Genomic DNA, 13,501 nt, shown 5'->3' with positions numbered 1-13,501 from the left:
TCTTTTATCTAGTTTTGTTTGAGAGGTCACATATCAAATCTAATTAAAATTTAAAAAAAGGTGAAACAGCAGTGGTGGCGCTGTGAGAAATAATATGTTTAACACCAAACACACACACACACACACACACACACACACACACACACACACACACACACACACACACACACACACACACAAGGAACACCCATCAGTAAACAGAAGAATGCAGTACACACGTATTTATTCTTGCCAGATAAATTGCAGTAGGATTTATATTATTATTGTACTGTATTAATAATCATTTAATCTGTTATTTGAAATGGAGAAAGTAAAAGGTCACAGGAAATCAATATGTGGGACAAACACTTATGACACATTTTAAAGAATACTATTAGCATGACTGTTATACGAGCTACAACACTCAGATAGAATTCCTATATGTTTACATTTAAGTCATTTAGCAGACGCTCTTATCCAGAGCGACTTACAGTAGTGCATGCATTTTTTTGTACCTCTTCAAAAACACATTTTATTCTATATTTAACCGTGCCTGGCTCCCTCAACACACTGACTTAAGAACAAAATATTTGAGCAAGTAACAGACATGGAAATCTCAACCTAGGATTCAAATGTAGAAGTATACTCAATACTGCAGCCGCTTTCTGTAGGTTATCAAAAAACTAGGTATTTTAGAACTGAGCGGACAAACTAATCCCCTCCACAAACAAAATATAACATAACAAGACAATAAAATGCACAGTCTTGTCTGAGGATCACTTTGGGAGTGTCTCCCAACCCCATAAGAACAGAGAGCAGCTGGGTCCCTTCCCCATCTGCAGTAGCACAAAGTGGAGCATGCTACTGAATCTCATTGTGAAAACTACAGCGTGCATCCACGCACACACACACACACACACACACACACTAATGCTTTGGGGAAATGTCCACACTCACGTTATGTTTTGCAGCATGTTCTTGCAGCTTTCCTGCTGCCTCTCTGTCTTCCTCAGAATGGTACCAGCTGTGGTGTGATGCGTTATTGTGTGGTGCGGAGGGAGGCACTAGTGTATCCTGTTCGTATGTAAAATCAAATCATATTGTATTTGTCACATGCACCGAATACAACAGGTGTAGGACTTACCGTGAAATGCTTACTCACAAGCCCTTAACCAACAATGCAAAGTTTAAGTAATATTTGCTAAAAAAAACAAACAATAAGTAACACAATAAAATAACAATAACGAAGCTTGTGTAGTAGGATGTGGCGTTGATACGTGGTTGCGTGGCTCTGTGACTGTCACCGTGTGGTTAGCTGGACCAGCGAGTGTTGGGAAGAATTCATTTGCAGAATGTATCACTTTTTATTCAGTTAAATAGAGCTTTAGTTTTTCTCGTTTGGCCGTGATACACTGTTGATCCTCCAGGACGAACAACATATGTGTGGCTTTCTTGTAAATTAATTTCTGATGTCACTCTCCTATCTAAATAGCTGTACACCTGTTGTGTATGAATGTGAACATATAGGACATCCATCAGCATACTTTTACGCCATGCACTAACCCATTATAACCTCACACTGGGAAGGAGTGACTTCATGGTCCTCTGAATGCATCCCACAGCCAGGGATGAGTTGGCAAGGGTGCACACACACACACACACACACACACACACACACACACACACACTCACACACACACCACAGGTTGGTGGCACCTTAACTGGGGAGAACGGGCTCATGGTAATGGCTGGAGTGGAATAGTTGGAATGTGATCAAATACTTCGAACACATGGTTTCCAGGTGTTTGATGCCATTCCATTTGCTCCGTTCCGGCCATTATTATGAGCCGTCCTCCCCTCAGCAGCCTCCTGTGACCACACACACACACACACACACACACCCAGCCGATACAGTGAGTGAGTAATCCCCTGTCTACTACCACAGGGCTGCAGGCCACGGCACGGTAGACCTCATTCCAACACTGACCTTTTTACTCACTTTTAAATTACAGTAAGCCACAGCAAGGCCGACATTTCCCCTGCTGAGGGGAGACCTGCTGCCCTGTATTTACTGTATCCAATGTGTGTTTCCAGTATGGCAGACAGAGCGATAAAAAAGCAATTGAACCTTATAGAGGGATTAGGGCTGCCCACAGCACCGCTTTAATCAGAGAACAGTAGAGCCTAAAATATATTATTCCCTGCAGATTAAATGAGTCTCTGCAGAGAGATCTGTTCAGTGGTAATAATAACTGAAAGATGGTTTAAAAAGTACCTGGCTGGATCCAGGCTCTACAGGCCTGCATGTTGTATCTAACATAGACATTCAAATTCTACGGCAGTGTATTTACACCCTGACATCTGTACAGTGTGTGGTGTTGGTCCTATATCTATGCTTTGAATCGCACTCTACTAGTGTAATGTTGATCTTTTTTGGTTTGTTTTTGTTTTAGGGGCCCTTGACTTGCAGAACAACCCCACAAGATTGAAGGGTTCCATGCCCTTTCATTTTACAGTGTGTCTCTGTTTATTCATTGTTTCCTTTATTTGACTGGAGGACATGTTTTCTTTTACAATAACAACCTGAAATGTGCCTTAATGCATGGTGATGCCAAGGTGAGTACAGATAATGACATTTCAAAAGGGCATTGCCTTGTAGGGATACCCATTGTCAAATGTACAGGCTTTCAAGTCAGTTTCATCATTCCTCGTGGGTGCTTCTTCGTGTGGAAAGTGTTGTCATGGTGAGCCTGGTTGTTGTGTTCAGTAATGTGGGGTTCTAGCTCAGTTGAGTATTATATCAGTCGCTTTAAGAATGTATCACGTGAAGGGTAGGTGCACAGGTGCACACCATTTTTTATATGAGTTGCTAACATGTTGATCTAAAGTAAAGAAGTTCAGTTTAATTCAACAACAAGCCTCTGTGCATCTGTAGCACCGGGTTGAAGGACTGACTTCTGATAGACTGGTACACATTAGTAGTTGTACATTGAAACATTAATCATATAAACAAAATAGAGAAACATAAATCTGAGGTCCCGTTTAAAAAAAAAAAGTGCTGATCAGTGGAGGCTGGTGGGAGGAGCTATTGGAGGATGGTCTTATTGTAATGGCTGGAATGGAATAAATGGAACGGTATCAAACACGTCAAACATATGGAAACAACATTTATTCCATTCCAGCCATTACAATGATTTCGTCCTCCTATAGCTCCTCCCACCAGCCTCCTCTGGTGCTGATCAAGGATTAGGTCCTCCCTGTCTATGTAATCTTATTCATTATGATCTATAATGAACAACAGTTCCTACATCAGCACTCCTACTCTAAAACACATTGTAAACACGGGGGCACTGGGCATGTGCACTGTGAAACCACAATAATGAATCAAAACACCTACCAGGCCAAGACACCAGCTGAGAAGAGACCATGCCCCCGTGGCCCCTTTCTCCGAGGGTTCATACGTTTTGACCCACTTTCAAGTTTCAAGTTTTGTCACGTGCACAAGTGCAGTGAAATGCCTTTCTTGCATGCTCTAAACCCAACAATGAAGTAATCAATATAAATGTAGTACTAAAAATAACAAAAAGGTAAAACAAAAACACATAAGAAATAAGAAGAACACAAGATAAGCTATATACAGGGTCAGTTCCAATACCATATTTACATTGTGCTGGGATACTAGAGTGATAGAAGTAGATATGTATAGGGGTAAGGTGACTAGGCATTAGGATATATGATAAACAGAGTGGGAGCAGCGTATATGATGATCGTATGTGAGTGTGTATGCTTGTGTGTTGAGTCCTTATAAATGTGTGTCCATGTTATTTGTGTGTGTGTGTGTGTGCGTGTGTGCATAGTATTTGATATAAAAATACTTAATATAAAAAATAAAATACAAGGCTCAACTCAAGACAGGCTTATCAGAGTCGTGTCGTCAGCAAACTTGATAATGGTGTTGGAGTCACGTGTGGCCATGCAGTTGTGGGTGAACAGGGAGTACAGGAGGGGACTAAGCACGCACAGCTGTGGGTCCCCCGTGTTGAGGGTCTGCGTGGCGGAGGTGATACCCTCACCACCTAGGCTCGGCCTATCATGAAGTCTAGAATACAGTTGCAGAGGGAGGTGTTCAGTCCCAGGCTTGTAAGCTTAGTGACGAGCTTTGAGGAGACAATGGTGTTGAACGCTCAGTTGCAGTGAATGAACAGGATTCACACATAGGTATTCCTCTTATCTAGATGGGTGAGGGCAGTGTGGAGTGTAATTGAGATTGTGTTGTCTATGGATCTGTTGGGGCGGTATGCAAAGTGAAGTGGGTCTAAGGTGTCTGGGATGATGGAGTTGATGTGTGCCGTAACCAGCCTCTCAAAGCACTTCATGATTTCAGATATGAGTGCTACAGGGCGGTAGTCATTGTGGCATTAAGGCTTAGAGTTCTTGGGAACAGGAATTGTGGTGGTCAGTTTAATAAGACGTGGGGATTACAGACTGGGACAAGGAGAGGTTGAAAATTACCTTGAATATGCCTGCCAGCTGTTCTGTGCCTCGGAGAGCAAAATCACCCAGCCCTCTGGGTCGGTGGTGGCACGGTGTTGTTATTGTCGAAGCGTGCATAAAATGCATTGAGTTTGTGTGGTAGCGAGGCATCGTTGAGCAGATCACGGCTGGGTCTTCCTTAGTAATCTGTAATGGACTGTATCCTGTGCCACATGCGGTGGGCGTCGGAGCCTGTGTAATATGATTCCACCTTATTCCTATATTGTCCTTTTGCTCGTTTAATGACTCTGTGGAGGTCAACGTGGGACTTCTTGTATTTGTTCCTGTCCTCAGCCGTAGCCTCATGATTGTCTGTAGTAGCCCTGTGTGAGGTAGCCCTGTCCTTAAGTTTAGCACCAACCTCAATGCTAATCCAGGGCTTTTGATTGTGGAAGCAGGGAACCTGCATCCCCAGTCAGGTTTGCTGCTTCTAGGGGAAGAAGTGGCCAGTTTTCCTTTCACCTTAATCTCAACAGAACTCCCACTCTCTTGCCTCTGTAACGTCGGTGTTTCCTCTTGGATACCCTGAAAATTTGGTCGGAATTATAGAAGAACCCAGGACAAATGAGTCAAAGTTGAGGCCAGAATTGAGGTAAGAAACTGCCGATCTGATGTTAAGAAGTTATTGTCAGTTATAAGAAACGATAGCGGAAGCGCCTCCCGAGTGGCGCAGCAGTCTAAGGCTTGAGGTGTCATTAGAGACCCGGGTTCGATCCCAGGCTGTGTCAATTGGCCCAGTGTCGTCTAGGTTAGGGGAGGTTTTAGCCGGGAGGGCTTTACTTAGCTCATCGCACTCTAGCGACTTCATGTGGCGGGCCCAGCGCTTGCAGGCTTTCGTAAATTGAATGGTGTTTCCTCCAACACATTGGTGCAGCTGGCTTCGGGGTGAAGCGGGCGGGTGTTAAGAAGCGCGGTTTGGCGGGTCATGTTTCAGGGGACGCGTGACTCGGCCTCCACCTCTCCCGAGCCCATTGGGGAGTTGCAGTGATGAGACAAGTTTGAAATTGGGGAGAAAAAAACAATTATAATGACAAAAAAATACATTTGATAGCGGCTACAATCACAAAATAGCAAAGTTGGGTTGAAGCTCGCAAAACGGCGGCCATATAGTACGCCGCCATCAGCGAAATAGTTTTGGCTGACGTCGAGCTTCCCAGAGAATATCAAATGGATCCAACACCTCTTATGTTTTATACATTCATGTTTGACAAGCCTGCATGCAAGATTTACAAAATAAGTAGTATACTGCACCTAAATGCCTTTTACAAGAGTGGTTAAATGTGCTTTTTGTTTTCCATGTTTTAATCCTATTTGAACATTGTAACACTAACCTCTCTCCCCAAACTCCTTCCCAGAACTTGTTTTCAAAAGGTTGTGCGATAAATGCACAGTAACTACTGTGTATCCCAATAATATATCCTCCCTCACAAAGTTTGTGCTTGTCTACTTCCCTTTACTGATTCAAAAGGAAATTACCGGTATAAGAAATATGGTGGAAACTTCCACTAGCCCATCCCTCCACCAACCCAATGCTTTTAGATTTGTGGGAGGTAGAGAATGAGTATACATTTCAGGAGAAAGGAGAGATTATTGGGACACAGCCAGTAATTTGTCTTAAGTCGTTTGAAATATTTCAAGATAATCAGCACGTACACCCCAGTACGCACCAAGGTCAGCTGTCCATCACGCTGTAGGAGGGCCATTGTGATTATCCTGAAACGCCCACCCTATTCATTTGGCAGTTTATACTTCACAATGATTCATATGTACAGTGCCTTCAGAAAGTATTCACACCCCTTGATTTTTTCCCACATTTAGTTGTGTTACAAAGTGGGATTAATATTGATTTAATTGGAATTTCTTGTCAATGATCTAAACAAAATACTCTAATGTTAAAGTGGAAGAAATACTCTAACATTAAAAAAATTATCATGAAAAATAAAATATCTTGATTAGATAAGTATTCAACCCCCTGAGTCAATACATGTCAGAATCAGTCTTTACTGTGTAAGTCTCTAAGAGCTTTCTACACCTGGATTGTAGAACATTTGCCCATTATTCTTTTAAAAATTCTTCAAGCTCTGTCAGTTTTTTAAATGTAAAAAAAAGTATTTTAAAACATACCTGCAGTGAAGCCGCTCCAAATTTACATTACATTCATTCAGTCATCTAGCAGACTCCCATCCAGAGCGACCCACAGGAGTAACCAGGGCCATGCGCCAGATCTCATCCCAAGTCGAATTGGGAACCTGAACCCACAGTTCTCCCCGAGAGCTGCCCCTCAACCATCCACTCCCCACCCACAAATCCCCCCCCCCCCCAAGCCACCATCCCCCTCCAACCCAACCAAAACCACCACCCACCTAATGAGCCAACAACCAACAAAAAGAACAAAAGAGAAATTGTGGAAAAACAAAGGAAAACCACAGCAGAAAACAATGCAAAAACAAAAGACATCAAGGACAACAAATATCAAAGCAGCAAGGCCAACTGTATGTGTTTGTCACGTCCTGACCTTAGAAAGCTGTTATTTTCTATGGTAGAGTAAGTCAGGGCGTGACGGGGGTTTTCTAGTTTCGTTTTTCTATGTTGTCAGGGTCTAGTTTTGTATTTCTATGTTGGGTTTTGTTTGGGATAATCTCCAATTAGAGGCAGCTGGTCCTCGTTGTCTCTAATTGGAGATCATACTTAAGTAGGGTATTTTTTTTCCACCTGGGTTTGTGGGAGATTGTTTTTGAGTACGGTTATGTTAACTCTGCGTCACGGTTTGTTGTTTTTGTTATTCAGTTTATTTATATGTATTGCATAGTTTCACAGTGTAAATAAAATGTGGAACGACACACACGCTGCCCTTTGGTCCGCTCCTTCCTACGACAGTGTTTGTGTCTACAGTCGTGGCCAAAAGTTTTGAGAATGACACAAATATTAATTTCCACAAAGTGTGCTGCTTGGAATACTGAAGTATAATTACAAGCATTTCATAAGTGTCAAAGGCTTCTATTGACAATTACATGATGTTGATGCAAAGAGTCAATATTTGCAGTGTTGACCCTTCCTTTTTCAAGACCTCTGCAATCCACCCTGGCATGCTGTCAATTAACTTCAGGGCCACATCCTGACTGATGGCAGCCCATTCTTGCATAATCAATGCTTGGAGTTTGTCAGAATTTGTGGGTTTTTGTTTGTCCACCCACCTCTTGAGGATTGACCACAAGTTCTCAATGGGATTAAGGTCTGGGGAGTTTCCTGGCCATGGACCCAAAATATCGATGTTTTGTTCCCCGAGCCACTTAGTTATCACTTTTGCCTTATGGCAAGGTGCTCCATCATGCTGGAAAAGGCATTGTTCGTCACCAAACTGTTCCTGGATGGTTGGGAGAAGTTGCTCTCGGATGATGTGTTGGTACCATTCTTTATTCATGGCTGTGTTCTTAGGCAAAATTGTGAGTGAGCCCACTCCCTTAGCTGAGAAGCAACCCCACGCATGAATGGTCTCAGGATGCTTTACTGTTGGCATGACACAGGACTGATGGTAGCGCTCACCTTGTCTTCTCCGGACAAGCTTTTTTTCCGGATGCCCCAAACAATCGGAAAGGGGATTCATCAGAGAAAATGACTTTACCCTCATTCCTCAGCAGTCCAATCCCTGTACCTTTTGCAGAATATCAGTCTGTCCCTGATGTTTTTCCTGGAGAGAAGTGGCTTCTTTGCTGCCCTTCTTGACACCAGGCCATCCTCCAAAAGTCTTTGCCTCACTGTGCGTGCAGATGCACTCACACCTGCCTGCTGCCATTCCTGAGCAAGCTCTGTACTGGTGGTGCCCCGATCCTGCAGCTGAATCAACTTTAGGAGACGGTCCTGGCGCTTGCTGGACTTTCGTGGGTGCCCTGAAGCCTTCTTCACAACAATTGAATCGCTCTCCTTGAAGTTCTTGATGATCCGATAAATCTTTGACTGTGAAGCCCTTTTTGTGCAAAGCAATGATGACGGCACGTGTTTCCTTGCAGGTAACCCTGCTTGACAGAGAAAGAACAATGATTCCAAGCACCACCCTCCTTTTGAAGCTTCCTGTCAAATCAAATCAAATTTATTTTTATATAGCCCTTCGTACATCAGCTGATATTCTCAAAGTGCTGTACAGAAACCCAGCCTAAAACCCCAAACAGCAAGCAAAGCATGTGAAAGAAGCACGGTGGCTAGGAAAAACTCCCTAGGAAAAACTCCCCAGAAAGGCCAAAAACCTAGGAAGAAACCTAGAGAGGAACCAGGCTATGAGGGGTGGCCAGTCCTCTTCTGGCTGTGCAGGGTGGATATTATAACAGAACATAGTCAAGATGTTAAAATGTTCATAAATGACCAGCATGGTCAAATAATAATAATCATAGTAGTTGTCGAGGGTGCAACAAGCACGTCCGGTGAACAGGTCAGGGTTCCATAGCCGCAGGCAGAACAGTTGAAACTGGAGCAGCAGCACGGCCAGGTGGACTGGGGACAGCAAGGAGTCATCATACCAGGTAGTCCTGAGGCATGGTCCTAGGGCTCAGGTCCTCCGAGAGAAAGACAGAAAGAGAGAAAGAGAGAATTAGAGAGAGCATATTTAAATAAACACAGGACACCGGATAAGACAAGAGAAATACTCCAGATGTAACAGACTGACCCTAGCCCCCCGACACATAAACTACTGCAGCATAAATACTGGAGGCTGAGACAGGAGGGATCAGAAGACACTGTGGCCCCATCCGATGATACACCCGGACAGGGCCAAACAGGCAGGATATAACCCCACCCACTTTGCCAAAGCACAGCCCCCACACCACTAGAGGGATGTCTCCAACCACCAACTTACCGTCCTAAGACAAGGCCGAGTATAGCCCACAACGATCTCCGCCATGGCACAACCTAAGGGGGGGGGCGCCAACCCAGACAGGAAGACCACGTCAGTGACTCAACCCACTCAAGTGACGCACCCCTCCCATGGACGGCATGGAAGAACACCAGTAGGCCAGTGACTCAGCCCCTGTAAAAGGGTTAGAGGCAGAGAATCCCAGTGGAAAGAGGGGAACCGGCAAGGCAGAGACAGCAAGGGCGGTTCGTTGCTCCAGCCTTTCCGTTCACCTGTCTGTTATTCGAACTCAATCAGCATGACAGAGTGATCTCCAGCCTTGTCCTCGTCAACACTCACACCTGTGTTAACGAGAGAATCACTGACATGATGTCAGCTGGTCCTTTTGTGGCAGGGCTGAAATGCAGCGGAAATGTTTTTGGGGGAATCAGTTCATTTGCATGGCAAAGAGGGACTTTGCAATTAATTGCAATTCATCTGATCACTCTTCATAACATTCTGGAGTATATGCAAATTGCCATCATACAGTGGTGCTCAGTAATGTGTTGTATTGGATTTGCCCCAAACATAAAATGTTGTATTCAGGACAAAAAGTGAATTGCTTTGCCAAATTTTTAGCATAATTTTTTGGAGTATTTTTCATTTTTATTTTACCTTTATTTAACTAGGCAAGTCAGTTAAGAACAAATTCTTATTGTAACGGTCGACGTACGTAATGGACCGAGGCGCAGCGGGTTGAGTGCTCATCTTTACTTTATTTGAACACGTAACAAACAAAACAAGAAAACGATCGAACGAACAGTGTTGCAGGCTAACACACAGCAGTACAACAACAACTTCCCACAAAGGGACAGGTGAAAACAGGCTACCTAAGTATGACTCTCAATCAGCAACAACGATGTACAGCTGTTCCTGATTGAGAGCCATACCAGGCCAACAAAGAAATACACAACATAGACAGAACATAGAAATACGAAATAAAGAACATAACCCCAAAAAAACTGGAATACTCTAACCAAACACCCCTCTACATAAACACATATACTAACAACCCCGAACCACATAAAACAAATACCCCCCTGCCACGTCCTGACCAAACTACAATAACAAATAACCCCTTTACTGGTCAGAACGTGACACTTATTTACATTTGACGGCCTACCCCAGCCAAAATCAGACAACGCTGGGCCAATTGTGCGCTTCCCATGGGACTCCCAATCATGGCCGGATGTGATGCAGCCTGCATTATTTTATTGCCTTGTTGCAAATGTGCATGTTTTGTAATATTTTTTATTCTGTACAGGTTTCCTTATTTTCACTCTGTCAATTAGGTTATTATTGTGGCGTAACTACAATGTTGTTGATCCATCCTCAGTGTTTTCCTATCACAGCCATTAAACTATATATCTGTTTTAACCATTGGCCTCATGGTGAAATCCCTGAGAGATTTCCTTCCTATCCGGCAACTGAATTAGGAAGGACACCTGTATCTTTGTAGTGGCACATCATCCGAAGTGTAATTAATAACTTCACCATGATCAAAGGGATATTCAATGTTTTTTATTTTGACCCATCTACCAATGTGTGCCCTTGGCGAGGCATTGGAAAACCTCCCTGGTCTTTGTGGTTGAATCTGTGTTGGAAATTCACTGCTCGACTGAGGGACCTTACAATTATTTGTATGTGTGGGGTACAGATATGTGGTAGTCATTCAAAAATCATGTTAAACACTATTATTGCACATAGAGTGAGGCCATGGAACTTATTATGTGACTTGTTAAGCACATTTTTTACTCCTAAACTTATTTAGGCTTACCATAACAAAGGGGTTGAATACTTACTGACTCAAGACATTTCAGCTTTTAATTTGTAATTAATTTGTAAAAATGGCTAAAAATATAATTCCACTTTGACATTATGGGGTATTGTGTGTAGGCCACTGACAAAATATCTCAATTTAATCCATTTTAAATTCAGGCTGTAACACAAAAGCATTTGGAAAAAGGCTGTGAATACTTGCTGAAGGCACTGTAGGTAATAATTATGTCCTGAAGGGGAATAAAATATAATGTGTCATTTCACCTCTACATATCCTATTACCTGAATCCAATTGTGGTCATTTAAATGTTATGTAATCTAAGGAGAGCTCAGCAAAGTGTGTAATAAAAGTTGGTGAAATAATTGTCATCAAACTACAGGTATTGGAAGAGGTGGATTTGAATACATTACGAACAGGTTGCTGTGCTGGCATACATTATACAATTAAATATATATATTTTTTTACATATCACTATATATTTTTTTACATATCATACTCCAGAAAACAATAAACCCTTTAACACTGTAATGCTCTGACTCAAGTCTTCAGACAGAATTCAACGCAATTCATCGAAATATTAATCACGATTTTCTTTAACCCGGGTACCAGTCTGGTTGTGCTAAAATTGCATATGACTCAGAGAACAAGCAGTGGAATGTTAGCACAAACAGACTGGTACCCAAGCTACAGATCTTTGCTTCTCATATGATAAGGAAGACTGCATTTTCATTTCAAGCATTGCAAGAGGAGTAATGAACATTGTTCAAAGCCAGACTTAACCTGGTAACTGTGTGATTAATTGGGGGTTGTAGGTCTACCCAGAGCTTACTGCTAGAGACAACCAAGGCTGAGGCTCTCAGCCTTTCTGGGTCAGTCACTGGTGGACAGACCACAGAGACAAGACCTGATACCAGAAATAAATCAATGGCAGGATTATTATTTATTGTCTAGAAAACAGGAATTTTTAACAGATGCCCTCAATTTGGACTTTCCCGCTATGGAAACAAGCATAGTTCTCTCAGGACCATTTTTAGAGTAACATACCATACACAGGGTTAGAACACTGCAGAAAGAAGTACCAATTATGCTCTTAGCAATATGTCGAACATACAGAAAGCACAGTGCAAAAATACAGTGCCTGCAACTAGTATTTTCCTTTTTTTCAAAGGGCCAGGGTCAAGTCAATATACCAGAAGACGAGGTGTACTATGCTGTATGGCAGTGTGAATAGAGCCCTTGCTGTTGCTACAGTATGTCAAAGCGTCTATTCCGTACATTCAGTTCAGTCAAGCTTGTTTCGTTCTACCATCAGGACTGAAAACAGTAACCTGACTTTTGATCCATCACCTAGGGAAACAATGATTCTTACATTGTCAATGAAATGTGTAAACAGTCACTGTATGTCTATTCAGAGTTAGTTAAAGATGCATTGTTGCTTATTCACCACTATTCAATTCAAGGTCTAGAATGTTAGCTAGTAATTTGGAATAAAAAAATGTGCGGATGGATTCTCAGTTGATTAACTTACATTCCATTTAAGTTAGAATTAAAACACGTTTTTGTTCAGCGCAATGTGGAGACGTGGCATCACACATACATTAAAAAACCATCTAGCTGAACAGAATCACTTCAGGCTCCGTTCGTATTTACAGTAAGGATGAATTTATGCTTGTAAAGCCCAACATAGCCCAACAGAGGAGATGAAAAAAGAAGAGGGGCCCAATTTATGTTAATCCATTCACTGGTGTCCTGAATAAAGCGTGAGACGTGAGACAATAATTCATTTAATGTCACTTAATGTTAGTAGTAGAGTTTGGGAAAGTCCTCCCTGCAGACTCCTCAGGTTGCAGCCAGACCTCTGTGTTGACATCTCTCCAGCCCCGTGGGCCATTAGGGCATTCCCATGATGCATCTCCCCAGCCCTTCCAGCCATTGGGGCATTCCCAGACTTTCCTCTGACTGACTCAGAACCCGCTGGTCTTATAACAGTCATCCTCTCAGGGTGTTGTGGGGATACCAGTAGTCTTCTCAGGGTGTTGCTGGGCAAAGTCTATGGTTGCGGATAAAATGCCACCCTATTCCCTACATAGTGCACTACTTTTGACCAGAGCCCTATGGGTCCTGGTCAAAATTTGTGCACTATATAGGGAAGAGGGTGCTGCTTTGGACACAGACAAAAACCTCCTCAGGGGATCTGCTAGTACTGTAAACCCTGAGGCTTCCTGATTATCTCACTGCAGGTCAGGAGGGTCTCTAGCTCAGGGAGTAGAGAGAGGCACACTGACTTACAATACACACACACACACACACCATGTTGTCTCACCCAC

This window comes from Salmo salar, chromosome 12 (genome assembly GCF_965601325.2).
Source record: "Salmo salar chromosome 12, fSalSal1, whole genome shotgun sequence".
Lineage (NCBI taxonomy): Eukaryota > Metazoa > Chordata > Actinopteri > Salmoniformes > Salmonidae > Salmo > Salmo salar.
The sequence above is the reverse complement of the archived record's forward strand: the minus strand, read 5'-3'. Positions refer to the sequence as shown.